General features: G+C 38.6%; 1 protein-coding gene and 1 long non-coding RNA gene across 3 annotated transcripts in view; one reads left to right on the forward strand and one right to left on the reverse strand.

The window, feature by feature from the left end:
• The window catches only part of Gpc6 (glypican 6), a 1,004,917-nt gene that overhangs the window by 298,492 nt on the left and 689,380 nt on the right, over positions 1–17,045 (reverse strand). The gene's annotated exons all lie outside the window — the stretch shown is intronic.
• On the forward strand, positions 3,847–16,885 carry LOC143441565 (uncharacterized). 2 transcript variants are annotated; one of them, XR_013109126.1, is made up of 5 exons: positions 3,847–4,153; positions 4,402–4,524; positions 7,640–7,741; positions 11,134–11,238; positions 15,608–16,885. It is a non-coding gene; the product is annotated as an uncharacterized LOC143441565 (long non-coding RNA). The 2 variants fall into 2 exon arrangements; XR_013109125.1 differs by lacking the exon at positions 4,402–4,524.

Consider the following 17,045-nt stretch of genomic DNA (forward strand, 5'->3'; position numbering starts at 1 on the left):
GATTGATTAAAACTGCAAATGACAAAAATCAATGTACCATGTATTTCCACATACTAACAATGACTTATTTGACTGGAAATTAAAAAATAATGTCAGTTGTGATTTATGAATCGATCAATCAATCAGTCAGTCAGTCAATCAATTAAACAAATGAACAAAGAATTGTAATACTCAGGGATACATTTAATCAACAAAGTCAAAGACTTTATGCCTAAAAGGTATGCAACATTACAGGAAGGAATGAAAAGAGACACGAGGGAAGTATGTCCCGTGTTCATGTACAAACAATGTTGCTACAATGTCTATACTACCAAATTAACTTAATCCATAGAGCAATGGTTATTTTATTCAAACTCTTAGTGGCATTGCTTACAGAATAGAGAAAATCTTTCTAAAACCCCATCAAACCACAGGTGAGCCAAGGCTACCCAGAAAAAAGAACAAATCTGGAGGAATCATAATTTTTAATTTCAAAATATATTTAAAAGCAATAACAATTTTAAAAATATGGTAGAAAAAAGATAGATATTATAGACAAAAGAATGATAGATTGCAGGCATTGAAGGAAGACAGAATTGGAAACTGCTTCTCAATGGGTATAAAATTTAGTTCTACAAGATGCATAGGTTCAACATATATCTATACAGCTCCTTGTTGCACACTTAAAAAGCCTTTTAAGTACACTACACTGGATCACAAGACTTTGAAGAATAAAGATGGGTGTGACCTAGAAGCCTCCTCCCTGAGGACAAGGTCTCACTCTACCTAAGGGAATTATGCAAGCTTCCAGAGAAGTAAAGCAGTCAACAGTCATACCATGCTGCAATGACTAGGGACCACAACAGTAACCAGAATGACAAGACACACAGCAATGTACAGTAGTGGCCATTACTGGGAGTAACCAGCAGCCACCTAACTGAACTGAAGACCCTCTCAATAGGAGAGCAGCCATACCCAGTCCAGTAAATTCAACTAAGTACCCATGTCTGTGCGGCCAAGGAGACTAGAGGAGACCCTGCTGATGCCACTTTCCTAAGCTAGAATCAAGTCTAACTGAATATTAAATATTTATCTTTATACTCACAGATAAGTGTATCTCTCATCAATTACCAAAACAATCTTATTTTTGCAGTAGACAAAGACCATAACAGAAAGAAACAACCAGTCACAATGTAGAGAACAACCAAAGATGAGTGTAAAACTCCAACTGATACAACAGTAGTACAACCCGGACACTGAAGGCTCAGGGAATATTGTAGGAGAGGCAGGCAGAAAGCTGGTAAGAGCCAGAGGATCAAGGCATTTGGTGAGAAACAGTATTTTCTAGATTTGACAGGAAGGCTGTACCCCTGACATCTCAATGATATGGTTTCCTAAATAAGACCTGAAGAATGACACTACCAAGTCACCTACCAACACCGATGGTAGAGATCTCACCAGGCCCTACCCTTAGATGAAGAGATATAAGCAATTAATGGTTGCTGAGACAATTGGAGTCAGACTGGTCCAGGAGGAAGCCCCGTGTTAGGTAGGGGACCCAATCCTAAGGAAATAAACAGGTTGTGTTCATAAATGAATATATATGAATGTGTGTGTGTGTGTGTGTGTGTGTGTGTGTGTGTATGTACAAGGTTAGGGTTAGGGACACACACACCAGATGTGAGGGCTCTGATAATGGTTTTTGTGTTTGTTTTGAGTTTTTGCAGAGACTTTATGTTAGATACTTGCATACCCTTGCTCGGCCTCTTTTAAATGCTGATATTAGACCCATGAGCCACCACACCTGGTGACTAATTCTAGCTTAAAGTTAATCATATTACATGTTGGACTGGTTAAATTAAATATTTTAAGTTACATTTATTTGTTTGTAAGTGGTGAGGTGGGAGGAAGGGACAAGTTGCAGGACTTGACCAAGTCCTTTTGCACCTTTCAGGTCTTGGGGATGGTTCTTGGTCCTCAGGTGGGCTGCAAGCACCATTAGCCACTGAGCTATCTTGACAGCTCAGAATGCTTGTATCTTTCACACACCATTAGTACAGTTTTGTTTATTTTGTTTGCATGTACATATACATACATATATGTATATATGAATGTGTATATATATGTGTGTATATATACATACATTCTTTATGGCTTGTATTAAATGATGACACAGAGACATTTTCCCATGTGTTATTTAAAAGTTTATATGTAAGTTTATAAGTATGTGACTACTGTGCATAAAGAATTTTAAGGTCTAGGAATAAAGCTGTCTGATAGGCTAGCCACTTTATTTGCTGCCTACTTTTTAAAATTTAAATAACCACTCAGGTTTGGAAAGAGGGTGAGATTTCCATTTCCCCTCAAATAATTCAATGTATGATAGATACTCCATATTACACTGTACTTCAGGGTCATGTAAGCTTTTAACTAGAACATATGCAAGGCCCAGGCTTCAGTCAGCAGTATTATGAAAGAAACTGGATTTATAAACACACAAATCAACTTTTAACTAAGGAAGTCACATATAACTTATAACGAGATATGTTTATTTGATTTATGGCTTATTTTGGTCTTTGTCAACAAAAGCAAGAAAAACAATTATTTTGCAAACTAAACTCCAATAATGAGGCCATCTAAAGCCTTACACAGTATCAGGGAACCACAGAATAGCAATGTAACAACTGCCTGCCCTGTCTCCACTTTCAGTATTGTGCTTCAAAGAACATTCATTGGTGACTTCTGCATTTGAGGTCATGGGTATGCAAATAGAATTTTCTAATGTATAAGTATAAAATCCAATTGACATAATGTCAAGTTGATACATCCAGAAGGGAAAGCGTTTACTGGATGTATAAAATAACAAAGGGGGTTTGAGTCATTTAAATCCTAAGTGATTTTAGAAATCAGTTGAAAATCTTTTTTTAAACCTTCGGGATAATGCTTAAAACATAACCACATTTTTATTGCATGTAACATTCTTAAAAATATGCCCTTGGAATGGGATAAGCCCTGAACTAATTTCCCCTCATTTTAAAAAGTAATATTTTCCCCAGGCTATTGCATATGAGTTATTTAATCCATGCTTTCACAGGATGATTGCTACCCTGACCAAAAAATGCATGAGGGCTATTGAAAGTCTTTGTCAAACAAAGCCTTGTGTTTTCATGACTACCATTCCCTACTGGAGAGAAGGGATTTGAATTGCAGGGAAATCAAGCACTGCTAGTGTACGATTCTCTAACACATATTCACTCCTAAAACAGCAAAAGGCTACCAAAAATGCAGATTTTGCTTAAGTTTATGTAACTTGTAGCGTTGCCTTTATCATTAAATGACAATACTTTTGCCCTTGGTTTTCACAAATCGTACCATTTCCAGTAGTAAAGGGGTGGGAATTAGTGAGGTTTGGAAGGCTGTCCTCAGCTTCTTGTTTTCACGTGTGTGTGATAAATTTACATTTAAAGGTTGAACAAAATTACCAACAATGTTGATTATGTAAAGGCCTCATCTAAAGTGGTCTCTGGCTTTTTCATGGTTCCACAGGGAAAGGTACAATGTCCAGGATGCTTGGAGTCACCTGATACTTGGGCTGGGATAACAGGTCTCCTGGGCAGTATTTCCATGGACTCTACCATCTCTGTCCCTAGTTCACACTTCCTACAACCTTGGTCCTTATAGGTAGAGTTCTTTGTCCTGCCCAGAGAGTCACGAAGAGGACAAACACGAAGAGTGAGCACACTGGAATGGCAAATTTGTGCTGCTGTCACACATTGCTTTTAGGACAAAGGTCAGGCAAAGGAAAACACAACCAGGAAGGCCTAAAACGATTTTTACTTTCTTGCCGGTAGGCTGGCAGCTCAGCCATTGAACTGAACTTTGGAAGAGAAAATTCATAGAAATACTTTAAGTAGATTGTGGGGGGGGGTATCAAAAATGTTTTTTAAAAAGAAGATTATGTTAAGAACCTAGTGCATTTCGTGACTGTGGGGCTTTCATCTGCGAGTATTAGAGGACACAGTAACAAGGATCTTTCTAGAAGGGAATCGGAGGGCTGACTTGGTTCAGCGTCATTACCAACTATGTTCTCTACTGCAGGTCTAGACTCCTAATTTTGCATCCAGTGCAGAGATCAAAGAAGAAAAGGGCTGTCTGGAAGGTTTATATGCAAGTGGTAAAGTAACTGGGTGTGGCCATGACTCTCTCTAGAGATCCTAAGTTGTATATTTGCAACTTCTTAAGTGACTACACTGTTCTTTCAACTCCAGACTTCTGCATCGTTGCTTCCATCTCTACTATACTTTCTGCTCCCCAACTCCTTCCCTTTTCCACACAGTCCTTCTCTGATGCACAAGTCCTCTGGTTTCGCCTTGGTGCTAATCTCCCTGACAACTATCATATCAACCCTCTGATTCCAATTAGATGGCCTTTCAAGGGTACTAGTACACAGTAAATGCAGCAATACGTGTCTACTCCTGGCTCTTACATGTCTGCCTCTTCCGTGGAACCACTAATGTCTTCAAAGCAAAAGTTGGAGTCTTTCTGGTATACATTATTGCTTTTTTTGTGGTTATTAGGTCAATATGGGGATATCCATGGGAAATGGAAAGACGTTTTAGCAAGGCGGGCTGTGTTTTGAGATATTCATGAGATATTCATATTTGATATTCGATAATTCTTATTTCAGGATTAAGATAATAGTTATACTTAAAAATAAGCTAACAAAACAGTTCATATATGGGGTTGATTGGGAAGCAGGGAGCTGAAATTGTAGGATCACATGGGGGCAGGGAAGTGGGAGACAAAAGAGGTAATACCAGGACTAAAATTTAGGGCAATTTGAGGGGTAGCATGAAAAATCCAACAGAGTATATATACATTTGCAGATGAAAATTTAGTGTTTGCCAAGACTCACTGGGGAAACAAACTATTCATAAGTGTATGCTGCATGCCCCTCAGTAGATGAACAACAGAAGACAAACTCAACAGCACCGCTGTAGGTTCCTTGTTTTATGATATTGTGTCAGAGACATTCCTTTTCTATCTTATGGTATTTTAATTCATTTACATTTTTCTTCTCTCTTTTTATCCTGTCATCAGGATATCTTTTTAAAAATTATTTATTTATTTTTGTCATCAGCCTATCTTATGTGAGGAAAAGTCTATTCCCAATAAGAGGAAGAAAGTCCATACATGTAGATTCACTTGTACAATATCATGGGATCTTTCACTAGAACTCAAATCAGAGATTTCCCTTTCAATTTTAATTTCTTTTATATGTAAGTTATGTTAAGTACACACACACACACACACACACAGACACACACAGAGAGAGTCTTCTCCATACAATATTTCTAGAAGGAAAGGTACTCAATAAAGTATACAATAACAAATGAATTTTCTTAGATGAGAATGTTGAGGAAAGAAAATAATCATAACTAATGTTGAAGAAATGCTTCATTATGTAAAATGTCTACAAAAACACTTGGGAAAGTTCATCTGTATGAAAATCCTAACTATGTAATTTTCTCAGGGTAATTAGATTTTTGAATGTCTCGAAATACTTGTATATTTGTTAGAAAGTTAATTACTGGTACCTATTAGTATTTTTAAATTGTGTGTGTATGTGTGTGTGTGTGTCTGAACAGCGTAACAATTCACAAGTAACTCACTGAATTATTTTTAAGAACCCATTCAAAATTCCTATAAGTACTTCTGCTTCATAAAACCCAACCAGAAGCACCTAGAAATTTTGGGTTTCTGAAGCTTTTGAGTCAGGAAAGGCACTGCTCCTAGGAGGTAGATGTATACATTTGTATTCCAGGCCAGGGTAGTTCTTTATCACCTCTGTTGAACTTGCAGATAAAACCCCAGATACAGCCTCCCGATTGTCAAAGCACATTAGCAATTGAGCTCTGTGTTGAATAATTTTCTTTAAGCCAGGCAAACTTGAAGAAAGAACAAAGGGCATGTGGAAGTCAGACACAAAGCTTCACAAAACACGAAGCCAGACAGATTTTCAATAATTTAAATGGCCAATTTGGACAAAATTTTATATTAGTTAAATCCTCTGATTGTTCATTATAATCTTTAATCAAATCATAAGTCATCCTTAAAAGGATTACAACATATGCCACATGCTTTATTCTAAGTTATAAATGTATAATTTCCAGTTAATTTAAAAAACTCTCTACATGGAAGGCTATTCATCATTGAAATTTCAAAGCTGAGCTAACTAAATATGCTTAGGCACAGAAAGAACAAAGGGATCCAGAGAAGAGCCAAATGTGAGCAAATGGAGACGAGACAGCGTGTCCTTGTAGGGTCAGGATGATGCTCCAGTCTTGCACCAGAGGGAAGACAGCCCTTTGCTTCATTCTAATGAGGCATCATTAAGAGGTCACAATGCTCAGCTCTTCTGAGCCCAGAGCTGACCTTCGTATTCTCAACACAGAACAGCAGATAGCCATGGCCATCCTACTGGACCAGCGAAACTGAACTCTGCCTCTGTTTTAGTCTACCTTCGTTTTCCTGCTAGAGTGATCTCTTAGTAAGGTCGGAGCAAATTATAGACTGGTTGGAAAATGGTTTCAAGGTTGTCTGGCTTAAATATCTTCTGCAGAATCACTCCTAAACTCACAGTCTCTGCTTAAAACTTTTTGGAGTGGAGACCCTCCTCAGCCACCACAACATCACCTTAGGGTAACTCTTAGAAATATTACAAAGTTTCCCCTTGTATTCACCTAAATTATGATTTTCCATAAAGTCTTCCCATGGTCAGTTTTTTAAAAGGAATTAGCTCATATTTTTTCCTCATCTTCTATTTGACAAAAATAGATTGAGAAGCTTCAACTCTACTTTGTATTGCAGAGTTCTCAGGCCCTTTACCATTGAAAGGGACAATTATTCTTTTTAATTATAAGCTATAATTAATATTTTAATTAGAACAGATTCTGATAGAATTCGTTTCTCAGCAGTATAAAAAAGTAAAGAATAAAGGCTGTATGGTCTGCACTCTTTATATTTAGAGAAACCCATAGCTCTTACATCTTTCGAATTTTAAAATAAAATTATGATTTATTTAATTTTGTCAATGCAATGCTCTATTTGTCTGTCTCTATGTCCCCGTGTCAGTCTTCTCCCATTCTCTCTCTGGCTGTGTCTGTCTCTGCCTGTCTCGATCCCCGTGTCTGTCTGTCTCTTTAACTGCCACTCTTTCTGGGTCTCTGTCTCTCTGTGTGTCTTTCTATCTCCATCTCTGTCTCCATTCTCCTCTCTCTCTCTCTCTCTCTCTCTCTCTCTCTCTCTCTCTCTCTCTCTCTCTCTCTCTCTCTGAGACAAAAGCCTTACCCTTTAGCTCAGAGTGGTCTGTAACTCATTCCATACTCCCAGATGGCCTTAAACGCATGGTAATCCACCTGCCTTGGCCTCTGAGTGCAAGGATTATAGACATGAACCAGGTTGAATGCCCATCTTTTAAAAATGGCTTATGAGGCCGTACTACTGGGGAAAACATAAATATGCAATCATTTCTCCATGAACTAGTACTGAAACTTGGTTAAAAATATGTGCATTAGTTACTTTTCTGTGACTGTGATAAAACATCATGCCCAAGGCAATGTCTAAGAGAAAGGGTTTATTTTGGTTTACTCTTCTGCAGGAATAAGAATCCGTCATGGCCAAGCGACATGGCAGCAAGCAGCAGCATGACAGCAAGAGCACAGCTAAGACTCACATCCTGAACCACAAGCACAAAGCAGGGGTGAGGACTTAGAATTAAACTCTTATAATTAAAAAGAATAATTGTTTCTTTCAATGGTAAAGGGCCTGAGAACTCTGCGATACAAAGTAGAGTTAAGCAGGAGGACTTAAAAATGGCAAAAACCCTTAAATTCTCAAAGCCCACCTCTAGGAACACGCCCCTTCCAACAAAGCCACACCTCCAAAGCCTCTTCAAAAGATGATGGTGACCAAGAACCGAGTATTTAAATGCCTGAGACTACAGGGACATCACATTCAAGTGACCACAACATATCACTCTTATTTTATACATTTAACCATATCTGTGTGTAAATATCATTCATGCAGGCTGGAAAGTCGAGCAGAGTTGGGCAAGCCTTTGTGTAGCTCATCCCATTTGACTACGTAGGTAGAAGTGACTGACATCAACTGTTGAAAAATGTTGCCACCCATATTCCTCAGCCACAAATAGGTTGTCAATTTTTATTAGGTGATATGAAATCAGAGATATATGGAGCCAAGTGTCCTTATCCAGAAGTACATACAGCTGTGCTACAGGATCCTCCTTAACCAGTTTGGAGGTATGACAATAGCATGATCAAACAGCATCAGCTGCACATTCTTGTTTCATCTTGCTCATGAATCTTGGGTGAATATGTATACTTCTGCAAGGTCTCTGACTACCCAATAGTCAAGTAAAACAGTTGAACCTCTGTTCTAAGTCCCTGGGACGTAGGAATACCTCTAATATCCAATTTTGAATGTAAGTAGTATGATTTATTCTACATTCACTTCCATATCTACCTCAATACTAGGTACCTATGGAAGGGACGACCTTGTTAATTTAAGAGGAATTTATCAATTATGTATATTCATTTTAGTCACAAAGTTCAATGACTTAATTTATTATTGCACCACTAGAAGTAATTGATCCTTAATTTACATGAGAATCAAAATGACTTCAAAAGTGAAGAAAACCAATAGAATTCATGTTTCAGTGATCACTAATATATCCCAAAACATACTCACTGGAAACGATAACATTGTCCATTGAGTTTCCCTGCAAGGTGCCAGTTAGAACAGACTTAAAAATATTCAACATCTATCCAAAACAGCTTTTCCAGAAAAATAATTTGTATTGATGTCCAGATACATTCTTTTTATACCCACATTACAAAACAAAGGTGGTGAGGTTCAACAATGAATCCAGTGTAGAAGGTAGGAATGTAGAAATATCACATTCCGTCAGGGTTCTGAGCCTGCAGCACCTGGCAGTAAAGTGAGGACATTCTACAGGCCTCTTCTATGGCTTTCCCTGTTTTCTTAGAGCTTCAAGCACTGACCCAGGAAGGTCACAATCGTTCTTAGGAAGGGGCTAAACCTGAGGATGTTCCTATCACAATCATTGATCGTGCATACCTACACTTATGTGCTGGAAAACAAGAAGTAGGTGTTACATCGCTCTATTAATTTTTCTTATCTAAGGAAACAGCAGATCATTGTAAAAGTATACCAAAGCTATACATATTTATGATTGAGAAAGTGGAACAATCATGACTATTACCCTTGAAATTATTCTTTCTAGTAAATGCAGTGATGTAACATTAAGGAACATAGCTATAAACATTTATATAGCTATGAACAGCATGGGGTGAATAACTGGATAATAAGCCTGTGCAAATTCAATTTAAAAAATATAATTACACGATAAGGCCATGAATATCTACAATGAGTACAATAATATATATTTATTTTACTGAAGTATTTGATGTAGTGCCTCATAAAATTTAATTCACAAAATTAACTTATACTGTCTATTCTAATGTACTGAGCATCGTCTGAGAAATCGGCCCTGATTGTGCGTGGGAAGTAAGATTAAGAGTAGATAACAAAAGCTTAAATATATGACAAGGAACTATATTTTGAAAAATCTAATCAAGTAACTCAACCGTTCAGCTTTGTTTAATCTTTTGCTAATTTGCGGAGATATAGGGTCAGTGAATGCATGCTGTCTAGGGATCAGAGAATGCTTGCACACGTCCACTGTGGATGCTGCTTGTCCTGGGGTAGGTGCTCAGTAGTTACTGAATAGATAGGTAGTAAACCCTCAGAGATGCTGTGCATCCTAATTTCTACTGCACAGAGAACTGAGATCCAGTGAGTTTAAATTTTTCGCTCAAACCTGCAAGCCCAGTAAGAGTTGGTGCCAGAATCACACCACAGATTTCTTAAAGTACTTTTCATTTTTCTGTAGTTCAAATTCGGGGGTCCTGCCTAAAATATAGTCATAGGCTAATTAACAGGGGGGGGCCTATGTTTTGAGAACTGTATGGTTTCTGTTACAGTTTGAATTTCACAGTATATTCTAATACAGACAAGACAGTAACTGTCAGGGGAGAACAAGACCCTCTTGATGCAATCAGGAGACAAACCAGGCACTAGGTATTTGAGGTTGCTGCTGAAACATCATGTGTTAGCTTTCTACAACAATGACAAATACTGAATAAGTAACGTTTACTGTGGCTCACAGGTGAGGTGGTTTCTATGTGTGGGTTTCAGTTCATTTGTCCTGATGTTTTGAGCTTGTATTGTAGTAGTGTATACTGTTGGGAGCACATGGTAGAAGAGTGATGTTTATGTCCAAGAAATTTCACTTCATCTCACTGCTTAAAGCTTCCATGACATCCCGGCAGCGTCACGCTCTCGTTACCAAATCTTTACCACACAGGCATCTTGGAGGCAATTCTCAAAGCACAACACATGCTACAGTGTTTTGTAGAACTTTAAAAACATTTAATTTTACTTTGAAGTATGTGGTTCTGTCTTTCCTGGGATCTGTTCATGTGAGCCCAGTTGCCTGTGGAGGTCAGAAAAGAGCAAAGAGCACTGGATCCCTCGGGGCTTGAGCTACAGGTGGTGGTAAGCTACCTGACATGGATATTTTTGAAATTAAACTTGGATCCTATGAAAAAGTAGTAATATACTGAGACATCTCTCTAGTGTTCCATGTATTTTTTTTTTATAAGTTAAAGGATTATACTCTAAAGTAATGGCAAAAAGTAACGAATAGGAAATAGGGAAGTAGTAACATAGCCACTTATAATCATCAAGTGTTATTATGCCATGTTCATAGATGCCTGTGTACTTCTGTATGATTGACAGTAGGGTACATTTGTCTATCACAAGTACACGGATTCCACACTGCTTCAAAAGTGTAAGGTCTGCCTTTGGCCGAAACAGTCATTCGACTGTGCATGGCTGGTCATCCAAACATTAGAGAATTCAGGTTGGGATCAGCAAATCATATATTGGTGAATCATAGCATTGCTCATTGCTGTTGGTGGTAAGAAATACATCTAATTGTGCATTGTTTCCAGAGTAATAATGACTTGCATTTTTACTCTTCATACATAGCACCTGCATGCCAAGCAAGCCTTCCCACTGAGCCACCAGACCTGCACAGAGTTGGATCTCTTTGTGCAGGATCAGCAGCGGCTGTTGTGTTCATCTGTTTCCCGGGTATGTGCTCTTCAAAGAACACTGAAAACTTAGGGATCATTTTTAATCTCATGTCTCACAGACAATGTCCTGTGACTGATCATATGGCCTTGGTTTCTGTACTGTAAAATTTAGCTAATGATTAATCCAGTCCTCAGTGTTAATTGGTGGAGGGCAGGTAAAGGCAAAAATTATTATTACTGTAGCATCTTCAAAGCCACAGAAAGATTTATCAGGAAGGCAACTTGTCTCCCAAGTGGGGAATAAAGATCAAAAGTTGACACATTTCTAAAATCAGCCATAACTATACTTCTATCTTGGTTTTAGTGTAAAGGCCAAAATTCTCTGATTCTTTCAATCTGGGAAGTTTCAGATCATGGTGAAATATAAAGTATATGAGGGGTACACGATCTTTCTTATAGAGATCACTTTAAAGAGTGCTTTGCAGTTAAGAGTTGATTAATATGTTATATTATTGTCACTTTGAACATAACTGACACTTTGGATAGTGGCAGAGACAAAGGTAGGCACACCTGTAGTCGTATAAAGTGGTGAGTGCTAAATAAGGCAGCTTTCATCTCTCAGGTCTTGGTCCTTTGATCCAGGTTTAAATTTGGGTTTTCAACAACATAAGCAAAAAAATGACTGTCTAAGAAGTTTCTGGTGAGGCAGAGAGGCTTTGAAACTTTTCTTTTAATGGCTTTGAAGTAAGCATGAGTGGAGCTGCTTCAGGAATTTGAGACTAGCCCTGATCATTTGCACAAGGACAGGATTCCCCGTTGAGACAAATAATAGAAAACACAGTTCAGTGGTTTTTGTGGACTCTTGGGGGAAAATTCACAGCCAGTTTCTCTCCATGCAAAATCCTAACACTTCCCTGGGCTTGTCCCTAGGCTGTGCCCCTATGGAGGTAGGAAGCAAGTGTCCTTGATCAAAGTGACTTAAGTTTCACAAGTGTATTGTAGAGGGTGACAGAGAACCACCAATGGTTGTAAATGGGGATTTAATGGGGAAAACAAAGCTAATAAACATTTTATTGTTTTCCTCTAAAAGGCTGATGTTGCTAATTATGTATGTTTTAGACAGATGAAATGAAAATACAATAGCCATTTTGTGGTAATAGGACATTTTGGAAATAACTTACCATTCATTGTTTTCTCTAACATATAAGATAATATAGTCTAGAGTAGCTAAGTTATTTGGCTGAGATAAACAGTCGTAGTCAAGCTAAGACTAAGACCCATTGTCTTGATTATTGCTTACATGTTAACAAGACAATTTACCTCTCATTAAGTGGCCAATGGGGGAGACATATAAAACATGACACATATTATTTGATTAAAGTACATTCATGAGCCACTTTATGATGGGAATATGTTCTGAGAAATGAGTCATGAGGTGATTATGTTATTGTGTGAATATCAAGGGTATGCTCTCATAGATTAAGATCAACACGATTTAATTCAGAAGTAATAGGATCATACCCAATAAAAATTGTACCTGTGCTCTGCTTCTGGCTAAAGCCTTTGTATTACATGAGTAAATTCAGGTCTCTGTTGTGCATATTAAGTCTATTAAGAAAACGTTTCTAACTATAAAGACTAAATATTCTTGAAAATAGGTAAAACATTTCTTCTGGAAGAATTAGAGCCAAATTACATAATGATAGAAGTGAACTGTGGGGAAATGCTGAAATGTCAGGTTTCTTTTGTTCACATTTCTCTGCACTAAGGCTAACCACTCCAGAGAGAACCATTCCAAGATGGCCATCTTTGCCTGTTATACTGAGTAAGGGTTGCAAAGGATGCAAGAAGAACTCTGAAGGCTCAGCCATTGAGGGAGGATAGATGGATGCTGTTTTATCTCCATTTGAAGCTGCTTCTCATGGTCCTCTTAAACATTTCATAGCACACTAACTGTAACTCAATGCAGACAGCAGAAGAAGAGCCAAGCATGCACAAAGCAACTTGTCCTGAGACTGTTTTAAAACTTACAACTTTAGTCTCAGAAAGTAGAATCTGATATTTTTGTTTCCTAGTTTTCTATGCCATAGTGAGGTAGACCATACAGTGAAATACAAAAGCCCTCCCTAGCCAACAGCATCCAAGCTGTTAGTGAATGGATTCTCCAGTTGGATCACAAAGAGGTTCTAAATAAAGACTAGTGCAGTAATATCTTCCCAGGGCAGAATCAAACATGCTTTACATGCACAGAGCACATGAGTCTCTGAGGGAAACTAGGAAGGGAGAAATTATTCTTTAGCTCTCATTCACAATTGTCTGGGAAGCTGGAAGGGACAGCAAAGGTCCAAAAGTTAATGCTTTCTAAGAGACCCTCCCTGGAGCAGTCAATCACAGCTAGCCTTTAATATCCAACAGGGACTCATTTCAGGCCCTTAGTGGACACCCAAATTCACAGATGTTCAAGATCCTTATATTCATTGATATGCTATTTGCATAAAATCTACACAGTCCTCTCAAGAACATCACAGCCACTCTTGATTTCTGTAGTTCCCAGTGTAGTGTAAACTACATGTGATTCATGGCTTTCTCCATTGCTTACAAGATAGTGAACAATAAAAACAGACAACAAGAAAACAAACACTTTTGGGGGCCAAAATGTTGCAGACCGCTCTGTCAATGTTGGAACCTGCACTGCCAAAAGCCTTGGGGACTAACTTGTTAGACCGCACTGCACCAAGCTGCTCCAGTACTTGGATCAGGGTTCAGCAAGAGAGAGAGAGAGTGAGGACGGACTCGAGGAATGGAGACCAGACAGAGTGTGATTCAATCCCTTTTATTCTTCAGTCTCTCTTCTTCTCTTCAAGTCCCAAGTCCTGAGTTCCTAGTCCCTAGTGCCTCCAAGTTCCAAGTTTCTTCTTCCAAGTGCTAAGTGCCTAATGTCTAATTCCAAGTTCTTCCTCCAAGTGCCAAGTGCCTAATACCTAATAATCCTTCTTCCAAGTTCTCTAGTCCAAGTGTCTTCTTCCTCAATGCCTAATTCCTACTCCAAGTTGTACTCCAAGTTGTACTCTCCTAGTGCCTAATTCCTACTTCCAAGTTGTACTGCCCAAGTTCTTCCTCCAAGTTGTACTTCCGAGTGCCTAATAATCTGTTCCCAAGTTGTACTCTAAATTGTTCTGTCCTGAAGTGTCCGATTCTCTGATCCTACTCTAAATTGTTCTGAACTCTCCTGTCTGCCTCTCACCTTTTATATGTCTCACTTCTAAGCCACACCTCTAAGTCATGCCTTTAATCATGCCCTTAGGTCTTGTCTCTAAATCTGATCTTCAAGTTACAACCTTAAGTCACACACCTTTAAGTCTCACACACCCAAGGGAAAATCCTGGGTATCTAAAGCAAGATGTTATCAGAGTGTCTCTTGTCAGGGTATATGGCTCAAGATGGCTACCAGGATGATATCTGCCTTCTGTCGGCTCCCCACAAAGCACACGTGTTGGGGAAGATTCAATGCTTTAAGGTATTTTTTAACAAAGTCTGACTGGCTGCAAACATATGAGGATACAAGGCAGTTGTGTGGGAAGGTAACATCATTTTAAACAGCCCTGATACCAATCACATAACATATGTCGAGAATTTCCTAAGAACCAGAAGGCTCTGTCGCCATACATTTTATGTTTCCTTTGTAAATTTAACAAAATTCTGCTCAAATAAAAATTTAGATGTCTTTCAATACTGATAGTTGTAAAGTATTAGGCTGAAGATTTAACTAGCTTCTGTGTGTCTCTCTATTTATGCCTGTGAGAGTATTGAGTGATGTCTGGGTATCTAAGATTCAGACTGATGTGTGAGGAGGGCTAAGTACCCACTGCATGTCACTGGCTGTTTTCCTTCAGGTTCCCCAGTTTCTCCACCATTTGCCTTATTTTTGGATCATGTTTATGTTAACATAGTAGAAAATATAAGTATACCACAGAGATGGAGCCCTAGTTAAGGGTCTAAAATCAAGGAAGCATTTTAAAATGAAGCAAAATTAAACCTGGATACTGAGGGGAAACAGTACACAGAGATTTGGAGGGTAAACATACGTAGGTCTAGACCAGAGGTGCAGCGTTTGCACTTCTAGCTCCACAGCAGTTTGAGCAACAAATAAAAGAAGGAAACAGTTGTCAGGGAGAATCCCTGAGTGTTCAGGAAAGCAGACGCATTTCTGACATGAGTGACCCCAGGTTTGATAGGAGATAAGATTTTATATTAAATGTGGGAATGAATTACAGTCCCCTCAATTGTACATTGGAGGGCTACTCACACTGCGGTAAAAGATTCAAGATCTGTGGGCATCAAGCCGTGTCCAGAGAGTCTGATTCATACTCCTTTTAACATCACTGAAGATAATTCTCTGACACCTGATTCTTTTTCAAACTTGGCAGGTGTCTAATAGGGGGCCTTAGGCCCTGAAGGGCATCCAACCTTCTTCCTACAGTCTCAGGACACTCTCCCTGCTGGACTTGCTGAGCTCACGACTATGCATCACCAAGCAGATTTAGTTTAAGGACACAGGAGCAAGATAATGACTTGAGCAGGGTGAATCAGAGAGGCTGCAAAACCACCACTCAACATGCCGTTCTCCTTTCAGGCGCGGCTTCCGTGTGCATTGCCCAAGGCTCTCAGATCTGTGCATATTTGGGCCGTGCCACCTCGATTTATCCTCTGCTAACCATGTGCTGCAAACACAGATACCTCCCTCTGCTTCTTGGGCAGGAGGGGCTGTGAATATTTATGATAGTCACGATTCTGGCTTCCATGTCTGTCACTGTTGCTCAACTCTGAAAGCCAGAGAGCAAATCACTGCGAATCTGGCCTTCAATATGGCAGACAACTGCTTTCCTGTCCTGTTTAATAAATCGTGTTTCTTTCATATGAAAATGAACAGAGGTAAAGCGCTCCCAATTTTATGGGGCAGCGATTTCCAGTAGTAAGATGGGATCTAAACTGAACAACAGGGCTGTTTGAGGCATGTTTCCAGTAAGTCCTGCCTTGTATTTCAGAATGAACGTGTTAATCCAGGCTAATCTGCTTCAATCTTTGAAAACAATTACATTTAGTTTACAACCCACCTGGCTCGCTGACTACTATTATGAATATGCTTCATTGCTTACACACTTTTACTTTATCGTACCTGTGGGCAGAGGAAAAGCAAATAAAAAGATAATAATGGTGAATTTGATTAAAGTTGCTCAATGCTATATGCAACAGTTTCAGATCAATGTCTGAATTTTTAATCAGGTTTAGCAAATTATCCATTTACAATATGAAAAAAATACAATACCGTATGAGTATTACACTGTACAATTGCTTTCGACAGTTCTTTGCAAAGTACAACTATATTATTTTAATCAGAAAGCTTTCCAAGTTTTTTTTAATTATCTGATATAAACACACTCTCAGAATGATTACATGTACATTCCTAAATAGTGTCCTTTAATATCAGCACTGGATTATTCCTGGGTAAGCAGTGACCTCTTGGGGCTTAATTACAAAACATGCTCTCTGTCTTTGCAGCATTTATTCTGTTATCTTTGGAGATCAAATGTATTGGAATATTTTGTGACCAAAAAAAGCTTTATCAGCTCTTTATAGTATGGTGGTTACCTAGGTGCTACTGCACGTTCCCAAGTCCCAAATAACCTAAAATGACAAATAAAATGAAAGATCAAGAAAAACCTTTTATTTTGGTTTTGTTTTAATTAGATATTTTATTTATTTACATTTCAGATGCTAACCCCTTTCTCCGTCCCCCCAGAAACCTCCTATCCCATCCCCTCCTGTTCCTGCTTCTATGAGGGTGTGCCCCTACCCACCCACTCC

This window comes from Arvicanthis niloticus, chromosome 3, assembly GCF_011762505.2.
Source record: "Arvicanthis niloticus isolate mArvNil1 chromosome 3, mArvNil1.pat.X, whole genome shotgun sequence".
In the NCBI taxonomy this organism is placed as follows: domain Eukaryota; kingdom Metazoa; phylum Chordata; class Mammalia; order Rodentia; family Muridae; genus Arvicanthis; species Arvicanthis niloticus.